General features: G+C 46.0%; 1 long non-coding RNA gene across 1 annotated transcript in view; it reads left to right on the forward strand.

Annotated features, from left to right (window-relative positions):
- Positions 1–656: 656 nt before the first annotated feature.
- LOC141990246 (uncharacterized) overlaps positions 657–21,838 on the forward strand; it is a 148,704-nt gene continuing 127,522 nt past the window's right edge. The window contains exon 1 of the long non-coding RNA XR_012640121.1: positions 657–757. This is a non-coding gene — a long non-coding RNA (uncharacterized LOC141990246). The remainder of the gene's footprint in view (positions 758–21,838) is intronic.

A 21,838-nucleotide genomic window follows, 5' to 3' on the forward strand; every position in this document is an offset into this window, starting at 1 on the left:
AATGTGCATGGTTACATCCACTTGAGATGGAGATATGAATGCTGCAGCAGCTACCAGGTCACCTGCACTCTGACTAACTGGAAGATCAGGCTTCTCCTCACCACTCACATCCTCAATGGGGCTGGAAGGCTCACCATGAACATTTGTGTCTATGTATCTCAGGAGAGCTCCTTTCTGCTTAGATAGAAAAGCTTCCTTTGCTTTCTTTCTTTTTCTGAATGCTGCCCCAGAGGGGCGTTTTCTTCTTTCACTCATGACTGCTGTCCTGTGCCAGCTAGAGTGGTTCTCAACACTCAATTGAAGGGGACAAATAAGCAGGCTGGTAGCAGGGCCTGAGTGAGGGAAGGTATCAGCGTCTTAGGGCCTAACTGGCTCCTACTACTTCAGTTGATGGCCTGCTCTCCTCAAGTGGGTTCAGGGAAGCAGCAGGGAACAGGAAGCTCCCTGAGAAGCTGGGGTTAATCAGTCCAGGCTCCTGGGGGTCTAGAGAGGGACATAAGAGGCTCCTCCTCCTCTCTCTCCCTGCAGCTCCTGCTGCTTTCTGTTATTCCCTCTCTCCTTTCTCCTGCCTGCCTGTTCTGTCTCTTGTGCCCTCCTCCCTCCAGCCCAGCACTCCCCCCTCTCCGTGCATCCAGAGCAGAGAGAACTCAGATGCACCAGCAGCAGACACAATTGTCTACACTCTGGGTCCGAGGGGCGCCCCCCACCGCCGCTCCCAAGTCTGGCACCTGAGGTGGCAGCCTCCGTTCGCCTCGTGGTAAGGCCAGTCTTCTGTTTGCTTGTAACGCTTTCTATCTTTCCCCTTTATTGTTGGTATTAATTAATGACTTTGTCTAATAAGCTCGTTTTGCTTTAGTTAAAAGAAAAGGAGTACTTGTGGCACCTTAGAGACTAACAAATTTATTTGAGCATAAGCTACAGCTCACTTCATCGGAGGCTTTAGCTATAACCCATTTCTGTGCTGTGATTGAAATAAGAGTGTTTGTCAAACCTCCGTGAATTAATGAGCTGCAGTGTGTTGTCTCTGTAAAGGAGGAACAGACTCAATTTCTGTGAGTGTTCCAGGAGAGGGCTGGGCACTGGGAGCGTCTCTGGGGAACTCAGGAGTTGGGGTTCACGGTTTGTTACCCAGAAGGCAAGGTGTGGACGAGCAGAGCCCTGAAGAGTTTGCTGGCCAGGCAGACAATTCGGCAGTCCAATGAAAGCACTGTGGGGGGAGACGGTACCGACACAGACCTTGAGTGAGGTCCTCTCATCCACATTCCAGGTGGGTCCCAGCAGGAGCAGTATCAGCCCACCTCTGGGAGGGAGGCCAGCTGCAGGTTTGAACCACTGAGGACATGGGGCCCCCAAGGGAGACTGGATGAAACCCCAGTGGATAAGTAACTCAAGGGGTTTGTGCATTTCGTTTTCAGCTCAGGAAATTTGTTTGTTGTTGAAAGGGAAAAGGAAGCGAGAACTGCGTGTGCAGTCTGTTGGATGATGTGCAGCCCCTGAGCCGACAGGTTCACAATCCATCCTTCTGTTGTGTGTGCTAGGGGACAGCTCTCAATTTCGGTCCATGCTCGTTTCTGCGCGAGCTGACCAGGCTGTCCCCTGTGAGCACTTACAGCTCTGAACTGTTGTTCCCGGTTCACTTTTCCTTCTTCCCTTTGCAGCCAGCATGGAGACCTCTCTCATTCCCACTTCCCTTCCTGTGACAAAACCAAAAGGGATGGATGCAGCTGGCGTCCGGGCTTCCCTGGTTTAGCGACTTCCCTTAGAAGATTTTGTCACTTTAGGTTTTATTGCAGCTGCTGCTACTCACCGTCCACTCTCCATCTGCTCTCCCTGGCAGTGCCGAGGCCCAGCGAAGAGTAGGAGTCAGGTTCAAGGATCCTGTATGCGTCCCCATGGCGACCCAGCACATGTCTGAGCAGCAGCTAATGAGCCCCGAAGGAGAATTGCTCCCTCTGGGTCCCTGGCTTAGGAGCTAGATGGGGAAGGGAGGTGAGGGCTGAGAGCAGAGAAATCAGAGATGCTGCTGGGCTGGTGATCACGAGTGGGGTGTGGAAGAGCCAGTGATACTGAAGGACAAGAAAAGAGCAGCTCAGAGGCTGTGCTGGGGAAAGAGGAGGGTCTGGCAAAGGCCAGGCCAGGGGGACACATGGGAGAGTCAGTGCAGAGGGGAGAACATTGCAGGAGGGTAAGGAGAGAAAGCAAGAGGCCACACAGGATGAGAGCAGGAGACTGAGCCGAAAGAAGAAAGAGAGCCAGGCAAAGTCAGTGAGCCATGATGATCAGTGTTATACGCACCTGATGTCAGCCAGCCAGCCAGCCTCACACTCCTCGCTGCTTCTCTCCCCGTGACTCCCCCGGTCATGTGGAGGGGCCAAGGGGGGCAGCGGGAAGCGCAGCTCTCCTGGCCGCATGGAACAACTTTTGCAAGTAACCAGGTCTCTGTCCGCCCCACTGCTGCCTTGCTCCAGCCTGCATGGAGTGGATCCACGGGGGATGCTGAACTCAGTAGAGCCCTTCCCGTATCTACTCCCAGCCTGAATCCACACCGGGTCTCGCGGTACCTGCGGGGCATGGCCATGGCTCAGGTATTTCAATATCTGCACATTGCTCATTAGATGTCAGCTCCATTGGATGGGAAGGAGCTGAACATGTGCTGCGCTGGGAAACAGCAGCTAGCAGACAAGGTAGCGGAGTTCACGGTGAGCATCGTGACTTACAAACAAAGCATTACCACCCATTCCCCAGTCACCTGGCAGCTCCATTCCTTCAGAATGAACTCTCAGGGATTGACCGGGGATGATCCAACGCTAAGCCAGGAACAATTAGCAATGCTCTTAAGGAAATATTGGTTATTCCTCTTTGAGGCCATCCCAAACTGACTGACACCTGTCAGGGTTTCAAGTCTTCTTTGTCCTAGTTTCCAAGCTGAATTGAATAAGTTAATATGAGGTGTCAAGCAAAGGCAGAGGGATAGATTTCTATGTATTGTGTAGGCAATGTGTGCTCAGAGCCCACTGGGCAAATAACATGCTGTTCTCTCTCTTTAACAAACTCAAAGTCTGCCTCTAAAGCTGTGGCATGCACGATAACATCACAGCCCAGACTGTCCCTGGCAGAACAGTGGGCTGCTCATCCCCATCTGCAGAGTAGCAAAGCAGAGAAAGGGGAGCAGGCTGCACAATCCCTAGAGATAGAGCAGTGAACGTACCCCCGGATGTCCAGGAGACACTGCTGCAGAGCCTGCGTGAATCAGGAGTGTGCGCCATACCACAGTGTATCCATGTGTGAGTACTGTACTGTCTCATGAACTGTACAACTGCCCCACAGGTATCCGTAACGTTTCCACTCATGAACTGCAATGCTATTTAGAAATGCTCAGTTGCTACAGGACCACATATTGTACAGATGTCAGCTCTGAGGACCTATTTTTAATTCTCAGCCTGTCAGTATCCAAGTTCTTCTTCTCCTTCATTATCCATATCACCATAGTTCCTGGAAGGCCTAGCCCAGATCAGGCACCATTCTGCTCAGTGCTGTACAAACACACAGGGCCCGATCTAAGTGCCACTGTAGCCAATGGGGCTCTGTCCAAGACCTTTAATGGGAGTTGGACCGTACTCACCGGGAGAGAGAGAGTCCCTGCCCCAAAACACTTGTCGAGACAGATCAAGGAAATCTTACAGATGAGCAGCTGTGGTACAGAAATACAGACTGGCTGGCTCATGGCCCCACGGGGATCTGATAGCAAGGCCAGGAGCTGAGCTCAGCTCTCCTGCGTGCCTAGCCCGTGCCTGAACCACAAGACTATCCGTGCTTTCATCAAGTAGCTTCAGAGCTGTGGACCAGTTCTCTGATGATGCACTCGGTTAGCATGCGAGGTAGCCAAACTGATTTTTTTTTTAATTTACCTTGTTTTCCCTTCAATATTTCTAACTGTCTTATTTAAAAGTCTGGCATGAAAACCTGAAAATTAGGGCTGATAAATATCTTATCTTCTTTGCAGTGCAGTCGATCTTGGTAACATTCAAAAGTGGGGTGAGAACAAACTAATTAAAATGTTATCTGCCACATGGAAACTTTGAACTTGATAACACTTGGAAAGATAAAATTACTGCAGAAGACGAATGGAAATAGAAAAGTTTTAGAACTATCAAACTTATTAATTTTTTCTATGCCCAGCTTTTTTCAAAGCCCTATATGGTAGGCAAAGGGATGCAAGTGGGAAGTAAGCTGTATGTAGTTTTTCATCACTGTGAACTCAAGTATTTGCTTCCTTGCGTTTACTGAGATGTGTGCATTACTGTCAAGACCAAATGGCACCACTCATAAATAAATTAATAAACAAAAACAAATAAACTTTGGGCAGACATGATGCTGAACTGCAAGACTAAGCCAGTAAGAGTGAGTTATGGTATAAATGATATCAACTAATGAGCTCCATGCACCCAATGCAGACTCCCACTGCCATGAGTGGGAATGCACTAATGCAGACAGACGGGTGCTTTATACGGAGCTCAGGATGTGAATCATGTTTTCGACAAGCACTTTGTTGCAGGTTCTGTTTCATTACACATGGAGAAGGTCTGTGGGTTTAGAGATGGAGGGCCCAGGTTGTATTCCCAGGTCAGACATGTGTGTGATTTAGGAGGAGAAGGAGTCCATTGTGCAGATGGAAGCACTGAAGAAGAATGCCCAGATTTTTTTTGAAACTGCAAAGTTTGAAGAAAGTCGGCCAAGAGTTTTGGAGATGCAGGTGAATAGAAACTATTCTGTCCTGTACTGTCTGTATCTTGCCCCTCACTACAGGGGCTCTAGCTATGAATAGCACATTATTCACACCTCGTACTTTCCATATGGGAGTCACTCAATAGCAAGCAATGTCCATCACGAACCCTAATTTTGTCTCCCTTATCATTTTGCACTGGTAAACTGTTCTCCACTAAAAATACTGTAATTGCTTTCAGGATACAGGAGAATTATTTCTAAGTTTGAAGGTCAAAGGTCCAAGTCTTTTAAAATGAGAGATGCTTGAAAATTACACTTTTCAAAAACCTTACCTGGAGTTACTTTTTCAGAAGGAATGTAGAGAGAGGTGGTGACTGCTAATTAAAGAAGGGTCCTGTTTAACTTTATGTAAAGTGATACAAATACTATTATCATTTTGTTCATGGTTTAATCGATAGATAGATAGATAGATAGATAGATAGATAGATAGATAGATAGATAGATAGATAGATAGATAGATAGATAGATAGATAGACAGACAGACTATGTGCCTTTGGGAAGACGGATAAAGGAGTTTGAGGTACAAGTTGTGTTCTCGTCCATCTTCCCTGTTGAAGGAAAAGGCCCAGGTAGGGACCATCAAATTCTGGAGGTAAATGTGTGGTTGCGCAGGTGGTGTTGGAGAGGGCTTTGGATTCTTCGACCACGAGATGTTGTCCTAGGAAGGAGGATTGCTAGAAAGAGATGGGATCCACCTAACAAAGAGAGGGAAGAGTATCTTCACAGGCAGGCTTGCTAACCTGGTGAGGAGGGCTTTAAACTAGGTTGACTGGGGGATGGTGACCCTAAGCCAGGAGCTAAGTGGGGAAGTGGGATACTGAGAGGAAACACATGGACGAGGGTGCAACAGAAGAGGCCTCAAGGAACTATGATGTGATTGGAATAACAGAGAGTTCGTGGGGTAACTCACATGACTGGAGCATTGTCATGGATGGATATAAACTTTTCAGGAAGGTCGGAGGAGCGGGGGAGAAAAGGTGGAGGAGTTGCACTGTATGTAAGAGAGCAGTATGATTGTTCAGAGCTCCAGTATGAAACTAGAGAAAAGCCTGCTGAGAGTCTTTGGGTTAAGTTTAGAGGTGAGAGCAACAAGGGTGATGCCGTGGTGGACGTTTGCTATACACCACCAGACCAGGAGGATGAGGTAGATGAGGCTTTCTTCAGACAACTAACAGAAGTTTCCAGATCACATGTTCTCATGGGAGACTTCAATCACCCTGCCATCTGCTGGGAGAGCAATACAGCAGTGCACAGACAATCCAGGAAGTTTTTACAGAGTGTTGTGGACAACTTCCTGGGGCATGTGCTGGAGTCCATGAAATGGTCGAGTTCAGGATCCTGACACAAGGAAGAAAGGAAAGCAGCAGAATATGGACCTGGGGCTTCAGAAACGCAGACTTTGACTCCCTCGGAGAACTGATGGGCAAGATCCCCAGGGAGGCTAATATGAGGGGGAAAGGAGTCCAGGAGAACTGGCTGTATTTTAAAGAAGCCTTATTGAGGGCGCAGGAACAAACCATCCCGATGTGTAGAAAAAATAGTAAATATGGCAGGCAACCAGCTTGGCTTAACAGTGAAATCTTCAGTGAGCTTAAAAACAAAAAGGAAACTTACCAGAAGTGGAAACTTGGACAGATGACTATGGAGGAGTATACAAATATTGCTCGAGCATGCAGGGGTGTAATCAGGAAGGCCAAGGCACAACTGGAGTTGCAGCTAGCAAGGGATGTGAAGGGTAACAAGAAGGGTTTCTACAGGTATGTTACAACAAGTAGGGTGAACAGACAACAAGTGTGAAAAATTGGGAAAGGGAATGGGGGTTAATAGGAGCCTGTATAAGAAAAGGATCCCAAAATTGGGACTGTCCCTATAAAATCGGGACATCTGGTCACCCTAGCAACAAGAAGGTGATCAGGGAAAGCGTGGGACCTTTACTGAATGGGGGAGGCAACCTAACGACAGATGATGTGGAAAAAGCTGAAGTACCCAATGCTTTTTTTGCCTCGGTCTTCACAGACAAGGTCAGCTCCCAGACTGCTGCACTGGGCAGCACAGTATGGGGAGGAGGTGAGCAGCCCTCAACAGTGAAAGAACAGGTTAAGGACTGTCAGGGTTCCCTCCCCACTCTGAACTTTGGGGTACAGATGTGGGGACCCACATGAAAGACCCCCTAAGCTTATTTCTACCAGCTTAGGTTAAAAAATCACCAGGCATAAATTTCCCCTTGTTACTTCGGTTTAAGTAACGCTGCCACCATCAAGTGATTTAACAAAGAACCAGAGGAAAGGACCACTGGGAGTTCCTCTTCCCCCAGCAATCCCCCCAAGCCCTTACACCATCTTTCCTGGGGAGGCTTGAGAATAATATCCTAACCAATTGGTTACAAAAATGATCAAAGACCCAAAGCCCTGGGTCTTGGAACAACGGAAAAATCAGTCCGGTTCTTAAAAGAAGGATTTTATTTAAAGAAAAGGTAAAAGAATCACCTCTATAAAATCATGATGGTAAATACTTTACAGGGTAATCAGATTCCAAACACAGAGGATTCCCCTCTAGGCAAAACTTTAAAGTTACAAAAAAACCGGGATAAACCTCCCTCTAGCAAAGGAAAGATTCACAAGTTGAAAACAAAAGGTAACCTAAAGCGCCTTGCCTTATTTACTTGTACAGGATGGTTTATAGGAGAAGGAGTTTTTTTGAACTGATACTTCTCTGCTTTCCCCAGAGAACACACCACAAAGCCTCCCCTTCCCCCCTCCCCAAGATTTGAAAGTATCTTCTTTCCCCATTGGTCCCTTTGGTCACGTGCCAACCAGATTATTTGAGCTTCTTACCTTACAGGTAAGGAGGAATTCTAAGCTACCCTTAGCTTTATGGTTATGACAAGGACTATGTAGAAAACCAGTCCATGCACAAGTCCATGGGTCCAGATCTAATACATCCGAGGGTGCTGACAGAGTTGGCTGATGTGATTGCAGAGCCATTAGCCATTATCTTTGAAAACTCGTGGTGATCGGGGGAGGTCCTGGACAATTTGACAAAGACAAATAAAGTGCCCATCTTTAAAGAAGGGAAGAAGGAGAATCCAGGGAACTACAGACTGGTCAGCCTCACCTTAGTCCCTGGAAAAATCATGGAGCAGGTCCTGAAGGAATCCATTGTGAAGCACTTGGAGGAGAGGAAGGTGATCAGGAACAGTCAGCATGGATTCACCAAGGGCAAGTCATGCCTGACCAACCTGAATGCCTTCTATGATGAGATAACTGCCTCTGTGGATATGGGGAAAGTGATGGACGTGATATACCTTGGCTTTAGCAAAGATCTGATACGGTCTCCCACAGTATTCTTGCCAGCAAGTTAAAGAAGTATGGATTGGATGAATGAACTATAAGGTGGATAGAAAGCTGGCTATATTTTCGGGCTCAGCGAGTAGTGATCAACAGCTTGATGTCTAGTTGGCAGCAGGCATCAAGCGGAGTGCCCCAGGGGTCGGTCCTGGGGCCGATTTTGTTCAACATCTTCATTAATGAACTCGATGATGGGATGGATTGTACCCTCAGCAAGTTCGAAAATGACACTAAGCTGGACGGAAAGGTAGATATGCTGGAAGGTAGGGATAAGGTCCAGAGGGACTTAGACAAATTGGAGGATTGGGCCAAAAAAAATCTGATGAGGTTCAACAAGGACAAGTGCAGAGTCCTGCACTTAGGATGGAAGAATCCCATACACCGCTACAGGCTGGGGACTGACTGGCTAAGCAGCCTTTCTGCAGAAAAGGACCTGGGGATTATAGTGGATGAGAAGCTAGATATGAGTCAACACTGAGCCCTTGTTGCTAAGAAAGCTAATGGCATACTGGGCTGCATTAGTAGGAGAATTGCCAGCAGATTGAAGGAAGTGATTATTCCCCTCTATTCAGCACTGGTGAGGCCACATCTGGAGTACTGCATCCAATTTTGGCCCCCCACTACAGAAAGGATGTGGAGAGAGTCCAGAAGAGGGCAGCAAAAAGGATTGGGGGGCTGGGGCACATGATTTATGAGGAGAGGCTGAGGGAACTGGGATTGTTTAGTCTGCAGAAGAAAAGAGTGAGGGGAGATTTGATAGCAGCCTTAACTACTTGAAGTGAGGTTCCAAAGAGGATGGAGCTCAGCTGTTCTCAGTGTCACCAGATGACAGAACAAGGAGCAATGGTCTCAAGTTGCAGTGGGGGAGGTCTAGTTTGGATATCAGGAAACACTATTTCACTAGGAGGGTGAAGCACTGGAATGAGTTACCTAGGGAGGTGGTGGAATCTCCATCCTTAGAGGTTTTTAAGGCCTGGCTTGACAAAGCCCTGGCTGGGATGATTTAGTTGGGGATTGGTCCTGCTTTGAGCAGGGGGTTGGACTTGATGACCTCCTGAGGTCTCTTCCAACCCTAATCTTCTATGAGTCTATGATATAACCTATTTACAGAAATTGGCATGTATGATATGATATAGCAATGCATGCCTTACCAATGTGCATGGGCCTACCCAGTGTTTTATAATGCCTAATCATATTTTGGGGAAAAGAATGAGTGAAAGGAGAGATAGTGACAGGAACCCAAGGTATCTTTGAATTTCAAAGCTCAACAGGACAAAGCTGTGGGAAGCCAGGCACTACCCATGAAATTAGTGGCTTGCACTATGTCTTGGCAACAGCTCGGCAATTCTAACACGCTCGTGTTTTCCTAATTTCCCAAGTAATACTTACTGTACAATGAGCTATTTCTTTAAGAAGAATAGAAAATAAATATAGAAAATTACTGGAATATAAAAACAGTGGTTTGGAAATGGAAATGTTTTCAAAGGTCTCCAGGAGAACCCAGCAGCTCTTCAAGACTGACGTTAATTTAAACTATGCTGGGTTCAGGACAGGTGCCCTTTTAATTGAGAGAAGCCTTCAGAAATATAATTTACTGAGGAATTCTGCATACTGCAGAGTGTCTTATTATCCATCCATTCAGTCCTCAAAATAATGATCTCAGTTAGAAATGCTAAGTCTCTCTTTAGAAGTTACACCTGCCAGTTTAAAATCTATCCACTCCTACTCTGATGGTCCCTGAAGAGCAGACTGCTACCGTGCTGGATGAGAAATCATGAGGAGACAGATTTTTAAATGACAGTTCTAAAGATCCCCAGGATTTTACTGTAAAGGATGGAAGGTAAGGGTGAGGTATTTTGTTTTTCTCTCACTAAAGCTCTCCAGTTTCCTGAAGTGTCTTTCTCAGAGAAAAGGTGATCCTGGGAAGCTACATGGTCAGAGGCTTGTATCATAAGTAAAATAAATTTAAAAAGTCACAGCCAAATAAAAGAAGTCAGAGGTGATTCTCATGAGCAAGCAGAGGGCTATGTTTGTCTTTGTTATGCGTGTCTGAATCTTGTTTTTTACAGTTCAGATCTTTGATGAAAAGTTCATTACAACTCACATAGGATACACTTGTTGCCCCTCTTCTACATGAAGACAGTGAATACACACAGAAAGAGGCAGATTCCTAAAGAAGAAACAGGAAGGCGTGGCCACATTTTGATTTTTTAAAAGCCTTGCTTGAGACCTTCGTTTTTCACGCACACCATCAAAACCACCCCCAGGTTTGGAAGCAGCCTAGAGGAATATGGAATATTTTATTCTCTCCAGGGTGAGCAAGTTCCCTAATCACAGACTCAGACTAAAATAATCTCCTGCCCACTTTAATTGTTTCCCTAAATCTAAGGGGATTGAAATCAAACACATGCAAATCCAGCATTGGCCATATATACACAGGGATGTACAGCAAACCAGCCCATTAGCCCACTCCTCCTTAAAGGCTGAGGAGTCTAAGGCAGGAGGTGGTGGAGTCAGAGTATGATCTGGCTGTCAGAGTGGATCCTAGTTGATCACTCTAGCTGATGTAACTCAGAGTGACCCTTAGGCTGTTCTACATTAGGGGAGCAGGAATGTTGCTTAGATCCACTGTCCCCCAACACGGCTGGACCTGGGGATCTAATGTCAAGTTTAATAGTCAAACTTTCCCCTGTATATGTGTGTGTGTGGTGATTTAGTGCTGGTGAAACAGGCTGTTTTACACCTCACACAGGGATGTTGACGGGCTAACAACGTATCATGAGATGTTTGTTATACAGGTTGGGCTTTATTAATGCAGAAACCGAACAGTTGTCACAGGAGATACCCGGAGATATTACAAAGTTTGCTCCAATAGCTTGTGATAATTGTATTTTACCCCGGAGAACAAAATACTACTTTTGCTTGTACATCACACCCGGGGGGCCCCATCGTGAACATTCGCTTGTTTGCATGCCGTCTGTAAACTCAGTGTAACAGATCCCCGGCATACATTTCAGACACTGAAATGGCTACAACATTTACCAGTGATCAGGAAACTGATCATGGAGAAATTTAAAAGGCCACATCAGAGAAGAGAGCCAGGATACATTTTGACCCCAGGAACCTCTCACGCTGCAGCTTGGTGCGTGCAGTAGAGTTATAACAGCCGCCAGGAAAATATCAGTGAAGATATTTTAAAAGCTCTAATGAGGGAACAACACACATCTAGCTGAGAAAGCTAACAAGGACAGCAGAGAGGTGCTGAAGTGCTGACCGCCCATCATCACAATTAAGTAGAAAGAAAAGAGGACTTGTGGCACCTTAGAGACTAACCAATTTATCTGAGCATGAGCTGTAGCTCACGAAAGCTTATGCTCAAATAAATTGGTTAGTCTCTAAGATGCCACAAGTCCTCCTTTTCTTTTTGCGAATACAGACTAACACGGCTGTTACTGTGAAACAATTAAGTAGGTTTGGGTTTGAAGAGACATAGAAGCGGATTGGAGCCTTGTAGAAATTATCAGCTAACTCACTTAACATCCTTCCCCCAACAGCCTGCGGCCTCTAAACCCATGTGTTAGAAGTACTGAACACGCGCATATTTTCAGCTCTAATTTTCAGAGCTGAGGGGAAACAGGGTGTTCTTTAAAAGAGTGTTATTGGGATGGAGGGCAGGGTATCTTCCTGTGACATGGAAAACGTAGAGGCATTTATCACCCAATATTATAGCTTACAAAATATTTGCTATACGGTGTACGTAGGAAATAAATTGTGCACAGCCCTTTTTGGCTGTATGTACGGGGCGGATGTCACCCTATTCAGACAGAGGACAATGAACGCAACACTGGGATGGAGTGCTGAGAAAGAACCTAAGACAGAAGAATTTGCCTTTTATTTTTAAAGTTAAATATGTCAGCTTTGCATAAGAAATTACAAGTTCAAATGTTTCTTGGAGGTTTTTTCTGCAGTTTTACATATGGAGCACAATTCTCTTCAGATCCTCTGTGGCCTCCTTTGAGAAACTGTCATTAGGAATGTAACTAGAAGCAGTTGGGAAATTTTTGCTGAGTTTGTTTTGTCAAAAATGCTGATTTATTGAAATTGAAACTATTTATGAATCAGGGCTGGTTATGATGAATTTTCCAGCTTGGGGGAAATAAAGTTGAAAACAAAAATTTTGAAATTGTTTAAATTAAAAATTCAGGGTTTTTTAATCCAAAATGTTTTTTCCCTTAGAAATGTAACCTGATTAGACTAAAATCCTTTAAAAAAAAAAAAAAAGAAGGAAAGGAAAGGAAAGGAAAGGAAAGGAAAGGAAAGGAAAGGAAAGGTCAAAATCAAAAACCAATGTTTCAATGTTCAGTGTGATGGGGCATGCACCTCTCATCACTGCTTCCTGTCCACTGAGTGTGGAGCTGCAATCTTTTCTGCTCCCGGCACCCGCTGTAGGTTGTTGATCTCACTAGATGGGTTTTCAGTGACACAGTTAATAGGTGAATGGATAAACCCCTCCTGGGGTAACAAAACTCAACAAATGGTCGGCCCTCACCAGGGTTTTCAGCCCCATCTCTGGGTCTGTTTAAATCCCAGCCCCTTTCTTGGGCTTTTAGTAAAAAGTCTTGTCCCCTTTTCTGGACTTAGGTCACTTCCCCGGTGGCTGGTGAGAGGACCCAGGCCCACCCACTACTCTGGATCCCAACCCAGGGACCCTTTACACAGCAGTCACATACCACTTCCCTTAATATTTGCTGCTGCTGCCTTCCCTGGACTGCTTCCCAGTTGGTCCCATCACCTTCACCCATTACTTTAGGGTCCCAGTCCTGGGGTTCTCTCTCATACCCCTGCTTGAGCTGGGTCTCTCCCAGTTCTCCTTGCTCGGAGTGTTTCACCATATTCCAGCCCTTTCTTACCCTTCTGGTCCCAGCCAGCAACTGACCTACTCAATCCCTGTAGCTCCTTTTAACTAGTCCTGCTGGACTCTGATTGGCTGCTTCCTTCCAGCCTCTCTAGGCAGGCCTGGAGGACCCACCTTCACTGCTCCTTTGCTAGGGCACGATGTGGTTGGACTGCAAAGCCTCCAGCAGGGGGCCTCAAATAGCCTACGACACCCTGTCCTGGCCAAATTTCAGGTTTTCAATTCATGAATATTTTTGAGATTTTGAATTTTTGTTCTGATTCAAAGCAAAAAAAAAAAAAAAAAAGTTTTGCACTCTCAAAAATATTCCAGGGATGGGAAAACAGTTCCCCACCCCTCACTCAGCAGACACAGACTCTCTTGCCAGAAGTCTAGCATGCATCCTTGGAACAATCAGCTGGCATACAGAGACACCTGGGATACCTGTATATCGAGTAGGGAAAAATAAGCTAGAGACAAAGAGTAGAGATACCTAAGCATGGGAGATGCTGGAAACTTTTTCAGAATATGATACACTCAGTGAGAGAAATGAATTCTGCTCCCATTTATGTCAGTGTAACCTGACTGACACCAGGAGAGTTACTGCTTTACACGGGCATATATGAGAGAAGAATCAAGTCCTCTTTATTTTCACAACACCTGTGTCATTGCTAAGGCTCTGGCCTAGCGATCTCAATGACCTTTGTTTTGGTTTGGTTTCCATCTCCTGGCTAAATCTTTTCCATTCTCCCCTTGAAATAAAGATGAAAAACAAAGCCTGGGAAAATGTAATGGCAGCTAACAGACTTCTGAATCTCAGCTGTCATTTCACTAGCAGATGGGACGTAATCTGAGCCCAGGTTGGAGAGCACGCCTGGCAGAGAGTAAATGGAGTGGTCATGCTTCTGCAGAGCTACAGATAGGACTGCAAGGCCCTGAGAAACACGGGAGGCCATGTAAGAAGCATATACTAAGGCTGTGACGGAGTGATCCTAGTTCTTGACCTTTATTGTTGAATGGAAGGAAGACATTACTGATGGTGGCAGGTTCTTGATGTACTTCTGAATCTCAGGGATCATTTTTCTGGAGATGTAAGGTAACCAGATTGCAATGAGCTCTGAGGGGTGGATCATCCATACAGAGTGAAGCTAGTATTGATGCAGCTAAGCAGAGCCATGAATACAACTCCAATGAACCTACAAAAACTGTAGGGAAGAGCTTAGGTGGGGACAATCGAGCCCCTTGGCAAAGTTACCGACAGGGTTCCATTGTGCAAGGGGGGTGCTGGGTGCCGAGGGGCCCATGCAGGGGGTGCTGGTCTTATTCTGCTGCGTGAAACCTAGCTCCAGGCAAGGTCCCTGCTCTGCAGTGTGGCGGGAACAGGAAGGGGTGGGAGATGGTCAGGATAGTGTAATGGCTGAGGTGGGGATTGAGAACCTACTTTTACCCAGATCCGCCCATCTTTACCACTGCAATGGGAATGGGCAGAGTGGCGGATAAGAGCACACGGAAGCTACTTAACCCAACAGCGAAGGCAGCATTCTCTGAACAGGTCTGCAACCTCCCCATAGTCTAGGGAGGGGAAGGAAGAAGGGTTCCTCCCCTCTGTGCATCTGCCCAGCTCCTCGCAGCTCCTCAGCAGCTCACCTGCTGTATTGATAGGGAGAAGGGAGCTCAGAAGTCCTGGGTCCCATGTACTCAGATGCACAATGTCTCAGCAATCTGGCCTCTCTTGCTCTGGGGCAGCCTATGGGGAGGAATGCCCTGGGGCCAGGGTTCCATCCCCTTGTGTGGGGAATTCCAAATGTTTGATTTTCATTCCAAATCAGAATGAAACCAAATATTGAAAAGTCAAAAATCCTCTGCAAAATGGAATTACTTTTTCCTCTCATAAGAATATTGCTGAGAAGCTGAATGATTTCTTTGTAGCATTCTTAACCGATGAGGATGGTGGGGAGAGTTCTACCTTGGTAAGACAGATGAGGATCTTTAAGAGAGTGAGGTGTTAGAAGAAGAGGTCAAGCAGATAACTAAAATGCAATGTCACCCTGTCCAGATGATCCATCCCAGATTTTGGAGCTAGATCAGGAAGTGGCTGAGCTGCTAACACAAACATTCAATCTGTCAAATTAAAAAACCAGTCACTGGTCCAGAAAATTGGAGAGAAGCAAAGGCTGTTTCTGTGTTTAGGAAAGGCTCTGGGCGTGATCTGGGAAATTACAGACCAGTGAGCCTTACGGCTTTATCTGGCAAATTGGTTGTAATGACAATTAAAAACAGAATATAAAACCAAACAATGTGTGGAAGATTGTGATTTGATAAGGTCTGACTAGTATGGATCCTGTAAAGAAACTCGTGTCTCACTAATCTATTAGAATTCTTTGAACATGTTAATAAGTAAGGCTCAGATTTTGTCATGGATATTTTTAGTAAAAATCACCGACAGGTCACGGGCAATAAACAAAATTCATGGAGGCCTGTGACCTGTCAGTGATTTTTACTAAAAATATCCCTAAGAACATGGGGAGGGAGGAGGGTCCAGTACTCACAGCGGTTGAGGGCTCTGGGGTTCTCCTGCCACCCACCACGGCTGGGACCCTGCATGGTCCTCCCCCTGCTGCCTGCAGTGACTGGGAGCTCTGGGAGACCCCCACCACCCATGGGGGCTGGGAGCTCCGGGGTCCCCGTGCTGCCCGGCGGCTAGGAGCTGCCTGGGGCTCACTGCCAGCAGTGGCTGAGAGCTGTGGGGCTGCCTGCTGACAGCTCCAGCTCTGGGGCAGAAAATGTCACAGAGGTCTCGGGAAGGCATGGATTCCATGACTTTTGTGACCTCTGTGTGACATAACTGTAGCTTCATTAATAAGTAGTGGATAAAGGAGAACTGGTTGATAAACTTTATTTATATTTCCAAAAAAGCCTTTGACGAGGTCCCACACAAAGGACTACTACAGAACCGAAGCAGTCATAGGGAGAGAGACCAAGCATTGCCTTGGAGAGGGGAAACAAAGGGGAGGGTTAACTGGTCAACTCTGGTCCAGGCAATAGGGGAACAGCAGGGGTCTCAAGGTTCTGTGCTAGGTCCAGTATTGTTTAATATATTTACTAATGTTTTGGAAAGTGGGATGGAGGGTAAATGAGTCCCTGCCTCCATTCAGGGTCTGAGAAGCTCCAGAGGATGAGAGCTGGTGGGGAGGGAAGTAAGGGCACTGGCAGAAGATGTGGTTGTACTGGGAGTTCTGGACTTTGTGGGGAGCCTGGACGATTGGCTTTGAAGAGTGGCCTTGAGCCCCTCAGAAATGACTCCAGCCCCCCAATTTGGGGTTACAGGTGAGCCTATAGAAGGCAGCTGACAGCCAGACCTAGAAAAGTCACAGGGACTCGCACCCTTCTTCCAGGACAATATGAACCAACACAACCAGCTCCCCCTAATCACAGCCTGATCCCCCGGCCCATCCTCCTGTGGAACTCTCTATACACACTGTGCGCCTCCCAGGGTTGCATGAAGTAATTGTAGAACGTTGCTTCACGGAGCCAAGAAATTCTCCACAGAGCAACAGGACAGAGACCTGCATTTTCTTATGGTAAGTTCTTAAACATCCCCCTTTCACATGGCTGCCGATGTTCGATCACTGGGCACTTGCTATCATTGTGCACTTCATTTCTATGGGCAAAATTTCAGGGCTAGGAATGAGGCACTTGTCTGAAGCCATTATTCTTAGTTATACACCAATATCCAAACATCAATTGTCGCTGAATTATGTCAGCAATTAATCAGTACCCTGAGCGGAAGAAGAGCAGACATCTACAGCAATGCTGTCATTTAGCAGAAATTGCAGGGTATTTTGCATAGAATCCAACTACTGTACAGCAGATGTAATTAAATTCCAATTGTTATTAAACTAGGGCAAACGTAAGTACATGATAATGTCTAATAAAAGCAACTAATTATAAAGCATCGTTATAGAGGCATTGCTCATCCTGTTGTAGTTAGGAGTCTGTCTATACTTCCACTACCAGCCCCTCTTACACATTATTATCAAAGCGTTTCTAAACACAGCTCTAAAGGATCCACTGGAGGCTGCTATTTTAGTGTCCTGTTTTCACATAACAGCCTCATGGAAACTTTGGGAGAAGCTCTCTGTTTGGGATTGAATTGTCCAGCCTGAGTCCAGTGTTCATGCATTTACTGAACTGGAGTAAAATCCTCCAGCCAATGTCAAATTATGCCCCGGTGGGAGGTATGTTTCCCGGGCTAGTCACATTTGAACCTGGACCATGTCTAGTTCAAACACACTACACCTGGCTTTCCCTACTGGCTGGATTTCTGAGAACCGGCTGGTCCTTTTCCCACCTATCACCATGTTCTATCAGTCCTTCCTTAGCTTGTCTCCGGTTCTTAGGGAATTGAGAACTGCTAATATTACACTTTCCTACCCCCACCAGCTTAATTTCCCCTCCCACTGTCCACGGACATTAACAAGCCTCATCCTGTCACAAGTCCATGAGGCAAGGACAGGAGGTGCTACCCCAATCGCCACTGTATCTTTGCAGCAGAAAGAAGAGCAAACACATCAATCCCAAGCTGGTGGGTCTCTGCCCCTCTTCCTTTAGGCTGGAGGTAGAAACAAAGGGAAGAAATAGCCTCTCAATGAGCCCTTCTCCCAATTTCCTTGAACTGTTCCAGCAGGTGATTTGGTGTTTGAGCCCTTTAGCATTCCGGACACTAGTTTCATCTAAATACAACCCAGAATTCCAATCCCATGCTCAACAATGATACCAAGGAGCTTCTTTACACGTCTCCTTCTGCCAGCCAGCACTGCTCTGTCTTGAGAGAAGTGCTTTAAATGTGCTGGTCAGTAGCTGTGTAATAAACTGGCGATTGATTAAAATGACTTGTAAACCTATTTGCAGGAGGTGAGTCATTACTTTGCTTGAAAGACCTCAGGTTTCATCTCGTATTTTCCAAAGCAGATATTTATTATAATACAGGTTATAAAACAGCAACATTTACCTTGTCTGGAGACAATTTAGCATTTTTAAAGGCTCATAAATGCTTTATTGTGCATGATTCTGAATAAATATTAGATTGCTACAGCAGATCCATATTCAGTTCACCAGAATTTATAGTACTGCCAAAAGCAAAGAATGATCTTGGCTGGTTTGGATGGTCACATTAGGACCCAGGGGAAACTTTCAATGGAGCTGTCACCTTTCTGTGGACAGCACCTGTTAGGGAAGGGACATCTTAAAATCTGTCCTATTAACGTGAATTATTATGCACTAAACACCATAGTATAAACATTATCCAATACTGCTTCACTATATTCAGCTCTGAATTAGAAAAGCACTTTAGCATGTCCTTATGTGTGGTGCTCAGTAGGGCTGTTTTGCTGAATTGGGGACTACATGACCCCAGGAATATTCTGGGGGACAAGAAACTCCTTTCCAGTAGCCACTGCACCTCTCAATAAATGCCAGCAGGCAGCACAACCCGCCCATGTAATGGGCAAGGAGCAGCGCTCAGGGGTGCCAGGAGAGAATAAACAACTCTTTAAAAATTCGCTGCCCAAGCTCCCTGCCCATCTGACTGTGCTAAGGCTTTGGGGAACGTCTTGTGCAAAGTGTATATTTCCACTCTTAACAGATAGCTAGCAGCGCCCCTCTCGCTGATCTTACACCCATCACAAGACAGAGGGGAGGCTGGTGGCAGAGAACAGCACTCTGAAGAGTTTTCAGCCATGGGGGGGAGTGAATTGTTTAATTCCATCTGTAGCTTGCAAGGCCTCTGGATTCCCCGCTGGCACTAAGCTTTCATGTAGCAGCATCCATGAGTTCTATCAACTCTGGCTGGCTTGGAGATTCTGCCCCATCCTGTCGGACGATGACCTATTCTCAGTTATTCATGCCTTTGTCACCTTCCATCTGCCCTACAGCAACGTGACATCCCTGGCATGAAGCCTTCAGCACTTAGGAAACGCCAAATGGTACAAAACGCTGCAGCACGTCCCCTCAGCAACACTGGCTACTGCGAACAACCAAACCTGCTCTGTCCTCTCTACCCTGGCTTCCCAGAGAATATCAAATACAGTTCCAGGTCTTCATCCCTACCTAGGGGTGCCCAATGGCCTGGGCCAGGGAATCTAAATGATCAACTAAAGCTCCAGGATGAAGGCTGCAGTTGACAGCTTTGCTCCTCTGGCACCAAGATGCTCTCTACCATATCTGTGCAGGAGTCAGCGGCCAGACTATGGAATGAAATCCCCAGGGACTAAGGACCATTGCAAACTTTGCCCCCTTCTGCTCCAAGTGCAAGGCACAAAGTTCTTTGGCCGGTTTTCCTCTAACTAATACACACACACACACACACACACACACACACACACAGACAGAGTATTCCAAAACAAGACACTCCACTGCACACACTGCTCCTGGTGACAGGATGAGAGAACAGAGTTGCGTAACGAGCTAATGAGGTGTTCAGATACCAGGGTGATGAGCACGGTCTGAGAACACAAATAGAATAGATCTTCTCATTGTTCCCATACTAGTCACTGGGTACCTATCCTTACAAAAGGGATTGCTCATGTTACTAGGACCTCTCTCTGTGGAAAGGGGGCAATAGACTTTTCTTTTTGCCTTTTTTTTTCCACCCAAGGAATAAGGATGCAGTATTTACTAGCTGACTTCCCCAACCAGAGTAACTTACTCTCTAAAGTTTCAAGAGAACCATTTTATTTTTCCAGCTTCTTACTTGGTGTGCTCTGTTGGAATGAATCACATTGAACAGGTCATTTGTAGCACATGATGTAGTGTTATAAATAAAGGTAACATTTCACCTAAGGTGGTGATAAATCAGAAGTGAATGAAGAGGTAGGGTTTGCTTTTTTAAAACATGACTTTTAAATTGGTTTCAAACAGTCCTTGTTTCCCAGGTATAAAAAATTGAATCCGCTATTTGCAAGAAAAGGTTTCCACAGGAAACATGCATTATATAAGACTCCAGAAAAACGGCAGAACTTTGCTCCATAGCCAGGCTGTTTTCTAGCTTCCTCCAAGGAACATACAGCCATATTTGTAACCAGCCATAGTCGTAACCATTAGCAAAGCCAGAGAGGAATGCTTGTTTAATGTGAAGGTCACAGTTGAACAGGACTCCCCTTTCATTAGTGTTCAGGACGATATGCCAAAGGCAGAGCGATAGACTAAGCAGCCAAGATACATCTCTAGTCACCTTTTCTCTTGGAATCACTAACCCTGTGTTTCTGTGACTCTTTCTGTTCCCCTGCAGAAACATCAGTACTACAACATATCTCTGGGTTGGGCACTGGGTCCCTTTGTATTTAAAAGGAAGTTGACATCTGTACCTATATCAGGTGAACAGCCTTCTAAATGCCTGCATTGTTTTCTCACTGCTTCCATCCTCTCTGAGAGGAACATGACACATTAGATTATAATGAGCCTGTCTCATAGGGAATTTCCATAAGCACTGGCTTGAGGCAAGTTTGAAAGTTCCCCATTGTCTTTGACCTAGCCACCAGGACACCCACACTGAAGAACTGGTGCTGATTTATAAAAGAGGATTCAGGGTGGAGAGATGGGCCATCATGTAACCAAACTGGGTTTCATCCCATGTTCTCTTCTTGTTTTAATTCATAATTAAAAACAGTGAGACATGGCACAGATAATACAAACAATCAATAATACTAGAAGTGCAGACAGAATGGAGAATGTGAACAACAATACCAGCTCTGGCTACAGTTATTTATTGCTTGTCTTTGTCCACAGTAAATCAAATAGCCCCTGTGTTTAGGAGGAATGACATGTACTGAACACGGGATGCTATGATGAGCATATTTGAACTGTTCTTTGTCATGTGACTATTTCTGTGTTTTGCTCGTTCTTGACGACTGTTCTTTTTCTAGCAAGGACATTCTCTGTCTGTAAAGGGGAATAGTAAAGAAGAGCATTTGTATTCTTACACGGTGCCAGATCATGACACTGTCTAGGAGAGAGAACTTGCTGCCTGACCATCTCTTCCCCTCCTGAAGCCTGTTGTGATGCCATGCCCCTGTCAGACAGCAAAGGGTCAGGATCCACTGACACTAGAAGTGAATCTTTTGTAACCCCCCAGCCCATTTCATGTGACTGGGGCCAGGAGATACAGAGCAATATCTTCCCAGCACTCCAATGAGTGACTGTCTAGATATGGCAGAGAACTGGGGAAGGCTGTTGCAGGTCTTTTCCCAGAAGCAAGTGGCATTGCACAGAAAGCAGAGAGGGTGGGATCCTGTCTCTGGCAGGTCCCAGAAATCTGCAGTCCTACCTGAGAGCCGTCTCTCTCCCCTCACCTTACCTTATCACTCTTGTTACAGTGTGTATGGTAACACCCATTGTTTCACGTTCTCTGTCTATATAAATCTCCCCACTGTATTTTCCACTGAATGCATCCGATGAAGTGGGCTGTAGCTCACGAAAGCTTATGCTCAGATAAATTTGTTAGTCTCTAAGGTGCCGCAAGTCCTCCTTTTCTTCTTACTGCCATGGTGGCTTTCAGTGGAAATGCTGATGTTAGACCCTCCTTAATATATAAGTGAGGGTGCTCTTGAAAGGGCCCTGGAAACCTCTCCCACCCCAGTCCAAAATAGCCCAGATTTGATTTGTTTCAGCGCATGCTGCATGGTCCATTTGTTTTCTCTGGCCCTTGGAGAAGGCTGGGTGGACTGAGATACAGACCAATGCCTGGGGGCACTAGTATCTGAGTATGAGCTGCGGCTTGGTGGGAGGGGTGAGCTGACTGTATTGCATTTTGGTT

This window comes from Natator depressus, chromosome 6 (assembly GCF_965152275.1).
Source record: "Natator depressus isolate rNatDep1 chromosome 6, rNatDep2.hap1, whole genome shotgun sequence".
In the NCBI taxonomy this organism is placed as follows: Eukaryota; Metazoa; Chordata; order Testudines; family Cheloniidae; genus Natator; species Natator depressus.